Source organism: Schistocerca cancellata, chromosome 1 (genome assembly GCF_023864275.1).
Source record: "Schistocerca cancellata isolate TAMUIC-IGC-003103 chromosome 1, iqSchCanc2.1, whole genome shotgun sequence".
Lineage (NCBI taxonomy): Eukaryota > Metazoa > Arthropoda > Insecta > Orthoptera > Acrididae > Schistocerca > Schistocerca cancellata.
This window is the reverse complement of record NC_064626.1, coordinates 1,036,640,589-1,036,650,794: the sequence shown is the minus strand read 5'-3', so window position 1 is coordinate 1,036,650,794 and position 10,206 is coordinate 1,036,640,589.

The following is a 10,206-nucleotide window of genomic DNA, read 5'->3' as shown; positions in this document are numbered from 1 at the left end:
ATTCCCTTTCCAAAATTTCTCCTTGCTTAATGAACTCTTTGTTGGAGAAAGCAAATATTATCCTTCCCACATTTCCGTTGTTTTAAACGGTATGACAGGCAGTTTTTATCTGGCTGAAGAGTAAAATTTAGTGTTCTGCAGTAGTAGGAACGTCCATAGAATTTCGTCATGTTATAACGCAAACTTCGAAGTCGTTTTTTGTAGAGTACATATGATGAGAGAAGTGCTTCGTGTTCATTGCCCTGGATGGTAGCGAAGACAAAGTATTTTCGGGGGAGATTGGTGGGGCGGGGGATGGGGGGGGAGGGGGGGCGGAGGGAACGAGTGACGAAATTACTGACAGTGATGACACGAATACCGCTAGTGTAGTTAATATTGACATCAATGAAGAATATGATTAGATGGTAGGTATTTCTGTGTAATTTATCTACAGAACAAAATAAAAAATGTTATCGAGAGTGACCTATTGTGAACAGTTTTTGCAAATTATTAATGTAGCATAGTCCTCCCGGTTAGCCGAGCGGTCTAACGCACGGCTTTTCGGAGTGGAAAGGAGCGCCTGGTTCCCGGCACGAATCCGCCCGGCTGACTTGTGTCGAGGTCCGGTGAACCGGCCAGTCTGTGGATGGTTTTTAGGCGGTTTTCCATCTGGTTCGGCGAATGCGAGCTGGTTCCCCTTATTCCGTCTTAGCTACACTATGTCGACGATTGCTGCGCAAACAATTCTCCGTGTACGCGTACACCACCTTTACTCAAACACGCAAACGTAGGGGTTACACTCGTCTGGTGTGAGACGTTCCCCGGGAAGGTCCACCAGTGGCCGAACAGTACAATAACCCTGGGTTCGGTGTGGGGCGGCGGATGGGTGAAGTGTACTGCGGTAGTCGTCGTGGGGTTGTGGACCACTGCGGCTGCGGCGGGGACGGAGCCTTTTCGTCGTTTCTAGGTCCCCGGTTAACATACAATACAATACATAAAATGTAGCATAAGTTTTTATCCACTGTTCTCTTGTGTCTTTCGACACCGTTACTCACATGCCCAACTGTATGCCTATGGAATATCGCCTTAGTTGTGCGACTGAATTCGTGATTTCCTGTCAGATAGTTCATAGTTCGTAGTAATAGACGGAAAGACATCGAGTAAAACAAGTAATATCCGGCGTTCCCCAAGGACGTGTTATAGGCCTTCTGTTGTTTCTGATCTATATTAACGAATAGGAGACAATTCCAGTAGCCGTGTTAGATTGTTTGCAGATGATTCTGTCATTTGCCGTCTTGTAAAGTCATCAGTTGATCAAAACGACTTGCAAAATGTTTTAGATAAGATATCTGTATGGTGCGAAAAGTGGCAATTAACCCCGAATATAGAAACGTGTTAAGTTCTTCACATGAGTACTAAAAGAAATCCGCTAAATTTCGATTACGCGGTAAGTCACACAAATCTGAAGGCTGTAAATTCAGCTAAATACTTAGCGATTACAATTACAAATAACCTAAATTGGAACGATCACATAGGTAATGTTGTGGATGCAGCAAACCAAAGACTCCGATTGACTGGCAGAACACGTAGGAGGTGCAACAGGTCTATTAAAGAGTGCTTACACCAAGCTAGTCCGTCCTATTCTTGAGTATTGCTGTGCGGTGTGGGATCCGCATCAGGTGTGACTGACGGATGACATCGAAAAAGTTCAAAGAAGGGCAGCTCGTTTTGTACTATCGCTAAATAGGGGAGATAGTGCCACGGACATGATACGTGAATTGGAGTGGCAGTCATTAAAACAAAGGGGTTTTTCGTTGTGATGGGATCTTCCCATGTAATTTCAGTCACCAGTTTTCTCCTCCGATTGCGAAAACATTCTGTTGGCACCCACCTACATAGGGAGAAATGATCACCACGATAAAATAAGAGAAATCGGGGCTCGCACAGAAAAAATTAAGTGCTCGGTTTTGCCGAGCACCTTTCGAGAGTGGAACGGTATAGAGAAAGCTTGAAGGTGGTTCATTGAACCCTCTTCCAGGGACTTTATTGTGAATAGCAGAGTAATCACGTAGATGTAGATGTAGATGTGTTCCCTACCCTCTCAAATTAAAGCCAGTCTGAATGGCATTCACTCAGGTGACAAAAATCTTGGGATAGCAATATACCATATAAAGATGGCGGTAGTATCACGTACACAAGGTATAAAAGGGCGGTGCACTGGCTGAGCTGTCATTAGTACTCAGATGATTCGTATGGAAAGTCTCCGACGTGATCATGGCCACACGACGGGAAGTAACAGACTTCGAACGCACAATGATAGTTCGAGCTAGACGCACGGGATATTCCATTTTGACAGTCGTTATGAAATTCGGTATTCCGAGATACACAGTGTCAAGAGTGTGCCAAGAATACCAAATTTCAGGCATTACCTCTCACCATGGACAACGCAGTGGCCGACGGCCCTCACTTAATGACCGAGAGTAGCGGTGTTTGCGTGAATTGTCAGTGCTAACAGACAAGCTACACTGCGTGAAAGAATAGCAGAAATTCATGCGGAGATACGACGAACGCATCCGTTATGACAGTGTGGCGTAATTTGGTGTTAGTGGGCTATGGCAGCAGACGACCGACGCGAGTGCCTTTGCTAGCAGCACGACATCGCCTGCAGCGCCTCTCCTGGACTCGAGACCGTATCTGCTGGACTCCAAACGACTGCAAAGCCATGGTCTGCTCAGATGAGGCCCAGTTTCAGATGGTAAGAGACGATTGTAGGATTTGAGTGTGACGCAGACCCTAGGAAGCCATGGACCTAATTTGCCAACAAGGTTGTGGTGGCTCCTTAAATGTGTGGGCTGTGTTTACATGGCATGTACTGGGTCCTCTGGTCCAGCCGAACCGATCATGACTGAAAATAGTTATGTTTGGCTACTTAGAGACCATTTGCAGCCATTCATGAACATCATATTCCTGAACAACGATGGATCTTTTATGGATGACAATGCGCCATGTCACTGGGCCACAATTATTCGCCATTGGTTTGAAGAACATTTTGGACAGTTCGAGAGAATGGTTTGTCTACCCAGATATACCGACATGAATCATGTCGAACATTTATGGGAGATTATCGAGCAAGCAGTAAATGAAACAAAAGAAAAATTTGGAGTAGGTATTAAAATCCATGGAGAAGAAATAAAAACTTTGAGGTTCGCCGATGACATTGTAATTCTGTCAGAGACCGCAAAGGACTTGGAAGAGCAGTTGAACGGAATGGACAGTGTCTTGAAAGGAGGATTTAAGATGAACATCAACAAAAGCAAAACGAGAATAATGGAATGTAGTCGAATTAAGTCGGGTGATGCTGAGGGAATTAGATTACGAAATGAGACACTTAAAGTAGTAAAGGAGTTTTGCTATTTGGCGAGCAAAATAACTGATGATGGTCGAAGTAGAGAGGATATGAAATGTAGACTGGCAATGGCAAGGAAAGCGTTTCTGAAGAAGAGAAATTTGTTAACGTCAAGTATAGATTTAAGTATCAGGGCGTCCTTTCTGAAAGTATTTGTATGGAGTGTAGGCATGTAAGGAAATGAAACATGGACAATAAATAGTTTAGAAAAGAACAGAATAGAAGCTTTCGAAATGTGGTGCTACAGAAGAATGCTGAAGATTAGATGGGTTGATCACATAACTAATGAGGAGGTATTGAATAGAATTGGGGAGGAGTTTCTGGCACAATTTGACAAGAAGGAGGGACCAATTGGTAGGACATGTTCTGACGCATCAAGGGATCACAAATTTAGCATTGGAGGGCAGCGTGGAGGGTAAAAATCGTAGAGGGAGACCAAGAGATGGATACACTAAGCAGATTCAGAAGGATGTAGGTTGCAGTAGGTACTGGGAGATGAAGAAGCTTGCACAGGATAGAGTAGCATGGAGAGCTGCATCAAACCAGTCTCAGGACTGAAGACTACAACAACAACAATCGCAACGTCAGTTCGTGCACAACATCCTGCACCGGCAACTCTTTTGCAAATATGGAAGCTATAGCGGCAGCATGCCTCAATATTTCTGCAGGGGACATCCCGTCGAGTTGCTGCACTACCCGAGCAAAAGGGAGTCTGACATGATATACAGTTTGCTTGGTTCCTATAGTTTAATAACGAGGTATCTATCTGTGAGAGGAATTGCATCTTATTTTGTTAAAAAAGTATGCGACATCCCTTTTTGCCGTACTGTGATAGACTTTCGGTTTAATGCTTCTGAAGCAAGGCTGGCTCTGATATACTGAAATCGATATGCATGCGACAGCTTGGATACCTAACATGCCTCAAATCAGCACGCAAGTTGTAATGTTGTAGCTTTAATTTGGTATGCTGATGTGTAAGGTTGTAACTTTAATTTGCTATGCTGAAATCGGTGCTAATTGACAATGAAAGTGGGTTAAAAGCCGTGATCTGTCTGGGGACGTTAACCGTGGATTACTGGGCAACTGTTTCATTAGATATTTAGTCTAGGTTTACCAAGCAGACTAACATTAATGATAATCTTTTAATAGTCATACAAAACCGGTAATATATATATAAAAAAGGAGAATTTAAATAAAAAGAAAGAAATCAGTTTATATTTGGAAATTTATTTTAAGATTGTTCATTGAAATTTCAGCATATTATACGTGAGTTATAACTGAGCTGGTGCCTTATTTACGATTGAAAAAATGTGAGATTGTAATCTTACGGAACACATAAAATATGGAGCCAAGATTGGGAGACTGGATACAACACTGCATTCATAAAATAACACACGAAGAACATTGAAACATAAGCGAGAAGAAATTAACCACAACCAACAGATTCAGTTTTTACCCAAAGAAATTACGTTCATACCACAATCCTGTCCGTCATGTAATTACCACACACTGCTATACTAAATTCATATTAAATCTTTGTGAAATCTTCGCAAAAAGAATAGCTGAGGGGTACTTTGATGATTACACCACATGCTTCACGTGGTCAACTTGGTTTACACAAAGCGTACAACTCCACAATAATTTTGATAATTAGATCGAAAAGCAATTGACCAAAGAAAAACCTTGAACTGGTTACTAACGTCTTACTATTAACCTGATGGGTCAAACAGTTATATAAGCACGTGGTAGTGGTCTCGCAAAGTACACCCCACGTGGGCTGAACATAAAGAAAAGTTGCTATATTGAAAATATAGTCAAGACGAGACGTTATAATCACACAAGCATTCGCATTTAAGATTGATGAACTTAGTTAGAGTTACTGATCAACACGTGGTTCCACTTTACTCACAAAGTAGTAACAAAGCAACTACCGCAAAATAATCTGAATTTAACACGAGAATTACACTCCGCTGCACTTTAAGATAGCATTAGATATTTTAGAGCTAAACCTGAAATCAAGGTGATCAAATTTTCAGTTAGGCTGAACTTAAGAAATCCATTGTCCTACGGACTTAACAGACACGTGCTTAGCCGGAGATCTTACCACTTCAGACGCTCGCCACGGCCACACTGCAACTGCCCTACTCCCGAGCGTGCTTCCTGAGGGTGGCTCACAAAGACCAACGGAAGTGGCCAGAGGGGCAGCTTCCTATACCAACATGACAACGGACGGACAGGACCATACTAAGGATAGAAACCTCTTTGCTTTTAGGAAGCGTAGCTACCTGTTCCGACGTTGGTCCTACTGTTCTCTAGCAGACAGCCTTGTCTGCTACCCTCAAGCATGCAACTAGAAATACATATGCTCATTCATCCTCTCACACAAAAGGGAAGGGGGATGACAGTATCTTATCATATACAGTATATAAAAGAAAGTGGATGTAGGTTCCGTATGAGACTGTGTGACATGAATTACATATAAGAATTACATATAAACTGTGCTTTAAAGTGTAGTAGTGTGATAGATCGTTCTTGTTTATGTGTAAAAGTAACACGTTCCACTGCTCAGTCTCCTCCCAGATAGTCAGAAACGCCACAGTACATTTAGAAGAGGAATTTATTCCATAAATGGCAACAGATTTAAGAAATTAAACATGAAAGGAATCCAACAGAGACCTTTCAAAGTGTTCCGGATAGTTCTTGGGTTACGGACCTTGTACATGCCCAACAGAAGGATCGTCTTAGTGTCACTTTCCTACAGTACGGGATGAAAGTATGAATATTACACACTTCCTCCTGCTTACTCAAACGGAGCAAATCGGATGTTTTTTGTGCATTTGATGTGGTCTACGGAGGGCTTCATGATACTTACGCAAGTACCATTAGTTCATGGGTGGATCCTCGGAAAACTCCAAAAGCAGGGTTTTTTTTACTATGTTTTCGCTGTCACCAGCAACCAAAACCCAGACGAGGATCGAGAGACGGCTACACACAGCAAACAGTTACAATTTGTACAGTATATTCCTAATATCCCGTTCTCGAACAACCTTGAAAATTTGCTTCATGTCTTTGTCGGTTTCCGAGATACATAGGCTCAAAGCTAGCCTACTGGTACATGTAAAATACGCACATAAAATCCGTTGTGACGCGAAAATGTAGTTTATAAAGTGACATAGCACGGAGAAATTGTTGTCTCTGTTATCATCTGGGAGCCCCGTGTTGTAGTACTGAAGCACAACCAATTTTTTTCGCCTAAAATCTGAAGTGTGAAATTAGTTCGTGTTATTTCAATCATTTCTTTTCATATGAGTTACATGCCTTCTGCATCAGGGAAAGAAGGGAACCAGCGGAAAAATGCTCTTATCGCAGCATAAAATATGCGAATACGTTCTCGTTCATTTAAAAGACTCAGACGGAACAATGGGGTACCAGCTGTCCCGTTCTACCTTCCTCAGCACCTTTAAAAGCTTTCCCAGCAATTTTGCCGTGCGAAGATATTCGCACTTGTTTATGCTGAAAGAGAAGAAGAAAGTGTGAGTGGAAAAGAGATGGAAAAGTAATAAATACTGGAAGAAAGTGGGTGAGTAGTGGAAAAAATGAAGGAGGCAATGCAGTGTAAGAGAAGTAGAGGGACACAGTGGCAGTGGAAAATATAGTTGACAGTAACAAAACCATACTAGGAAAAGAGTGGAGGAGACGGTGCGAGGGGGGGGGGAGGAGGGAGGAATTAAGAGAAAAAGAAAGTGGGAGTGGGTAAGAGAGAGCTGCATTAGGAAGGAATGAGATATGAGCAGTGCGAAAGAAAGAGAGATACAGTCACAGTGACGGGGATACTGCAGTAGTAGGATAAACGGAGGAAACAGTGGCTGTGACACAGGAGACGGTGACATGTAAAGAGACACAGAGAAATAATGTCAGTGTGTCGTGCTGAATGAGTGGGTGAGAAAGAGCAACTGGAAGTGGATTGGTGTGAGCGACTTACAGCGATGGACTAGTGGGTGTGATCGAGTTACATTTAGGGGAGCTTGTGAGAGTTTGAGATGAGTCGCACGTTAACAGAAGCTCGAATATGTTCACACTCGAAAATATTTTGGGAAAATTTTTGAAGGTGCTGAGGAAGGGTGCTGATGAAAGTACAATGAAGCAATTGCTAACCCATTGTTCAGTCATAGTCTTTTAAACAGAACACAAACTTATTTTATGTGCTCCGATAGGGGCATTTTTCCACTGGTAAGCTTTACTAGCAATCTGCAGTTGGTTTGCGTCCCACCGATCGATGTAGTGTCAGTGAAGACTGCCGAATAACTGACCTTTGATTGTACAACCCTGTACGTTGTCGGTACATACACTGTCGTATGATCGTTGCTATGCTTGCATAACAGAAATCCATCAAGCCTTGAACATTCCGAATGATTGCGAAAAATTATTCTAGAGACAGCCAAGTAATCCTGCACAAACTGCTTAATCACGAGTACTTGTCAGACGTGGAGTTAAGGGTGCACGTAAGCCACAGCAAGGGTGCGGCGAGAGGTACGGGGCCTTAATATCGCCCTTGCTTCTAATTTCGTCGTCCTAGGTGTTCCCGGTTTCCACAGTTGGTAACAAATGCGCGTTCATGCGTGGCCTTAGTCCATTATTTAGTGGGCAGAATCTGTTGTGTGCAGCAAGTGTAGCTACCGCGTACGAGGAAATTAAATTTTTTATGCTGAGGTGAGTTAATGCTGCTGTCAAATTAATAATCGGTAATTCCTAGTGTGAGCATTGGTTTGTATTCAAGTGCCGGCCGGGGTGGGCGAGCGGTTCTAGGCGCTACAGTCTGGAACCGCGCGACCGCTACGGTCGCAGGTTCGAATCCTGCTTCGGGCATGGATGTGTGAGATGTCCTTATGTTAGTTAGGTTTAAGTAGTACTAAGTTCTAGGGGACTGATGACCTAAGATGTTAAGTCCCATAGTGCTCAGAGCTATTTGAACCATTTGTATTCAAATAGTGGGTTGTATTTCAGTCTTGTGTAATCGCTGTAGTGAAGGTTTGGTCTATGTTGCTGTGGCAGCCATTACAATAAATCTACAATTGCATCTACATCCGTATTCCGCAAACCACCGTGGGGTGCATGGCACAGGGTTCGTCCCATTGTACCAGTTCCCGTTCCATTCACGTATGGAGCGGGGGAAGACTATTTGTATGCCTATGTGCGTGCAGTAATTATTCTGTCTGGAGATGTTCGTAATTCCTTCTCCCGTACAGTTCCTATCTTCGTCCTGGAGGCGAAACGTGGAACTGTTGTTAGAAACTGATCTTCGTTGCTGTTTGTAAAGATTACTCTGTTCTTTATCATATAGGAAAACAAACGCAGAGAGAAATGGATTCATTGCACACGATGCTTGGTTTGTTACCACAAAACGTGCTCATCATCTACATAGACACATCTTTTGAAGGCTGCAAATAACTTGCAAAATTGTTCGTAGATACCTGGCCTCTCAAGTGATTTATAACACTGAAAGTATTTAGCAATTTTACGACGGAAAAATACATTTCAGTTAATTGTGCTTTTGAGAATTTTAAAGGGGAAGAAATAGTTCTTGTTGTTGTTGTTGCGGTCTTCAATCCTGAGACTGATTTGATGCAGCTCTCCATGCTACTCTATCCTGTGCAAGCTTCTTCATCTCCCAGTACCTACTGTAACCTACATCCTTCTGAATCTGCTTAGTGTATTCATCTCTTGGTCTCCCTCTGCGATTTTTACCCTCCACGTTGCCCTCCAATACTGAATTGGTGACCCCTTGATGTCTGAGAACATGTCCTACCAACCGATCCCTTCTTCTAGTCAAGTTGTGCCACAAACTCCCCCCCATTTCTATTCAATACCTCCTGATTAGTTATGTGATCTACCCATCTAATCTTCAGCTTTCTTCTGCAGCACCACATTTCTAAAGCTTCTCTTCTCTTCTTGTCCAAACTATTAATCGTCCATGTTTCACTTCCATACTTGGGTCAGTCCATTCAAATACTTCCAGCAACGACTGACACTTAAACCTATACTCGACGTTAACAAATTTCTCTTGTTCAGAAACGATTTCCTTGCCATTGCCAGTCTACATTTGAATAACTTGCAAAATTGTTCTTACATTCCTGGCGTCTCAAGTGTTTGTAATACTGAGAATATCCAGCAATTTTACAATGGAAAGCGCGGGATAGCGGTCTAAGGCGCTGCAGTCATGGACTGGGTGGCTGGTCCCGGCGGAGGTTGGAGTTGTCCCTCGGGCATGGGTGTGTGTGTTTGTCCTCAGGATAATTTAGGTTAAGTAGCGTGTAAGCTTAGGGACTGATGACCTTAGTAGTTAAGTCCCATAAGATTTCACACACATTTGAGCATACGATGGAAAACTACATTTCAGTTAATTGTGCTTTTGAGAATTTTAATGGGGAACGAAATTAAGAACAGTTTTTTGTATTTCCGATTCCAGAGTGTTAATGCTTATGAAAAACACAGGCATTCAATGTTATAACGATTTAATTGTAGCTTGCCTGTAGAGGAGGATTAATTCAGGAAAGTATATGAATTTGTAGGCTTTTCTGTAACCTTGCTGAACTTATAGAGGCCCTGGCGTAAGGTGACGAAAGTTTGGGCCCCTGCCTTATATTCAGGCCAACAGGGTACTTAATAAGGAGAGATAATACGGAGCGCGTCTCGCAGTACGGAGCAGCAGCGGCTGCGGCGCGGCCGTTCATCCGTTGGTAGCCCTGCGGGCCATGTGTCTGAGCAGTGCAGCGCGAAGCCGGGGGGAGCGCGTTATTGTGGCGCGCTGCCCCCCGCCGCCA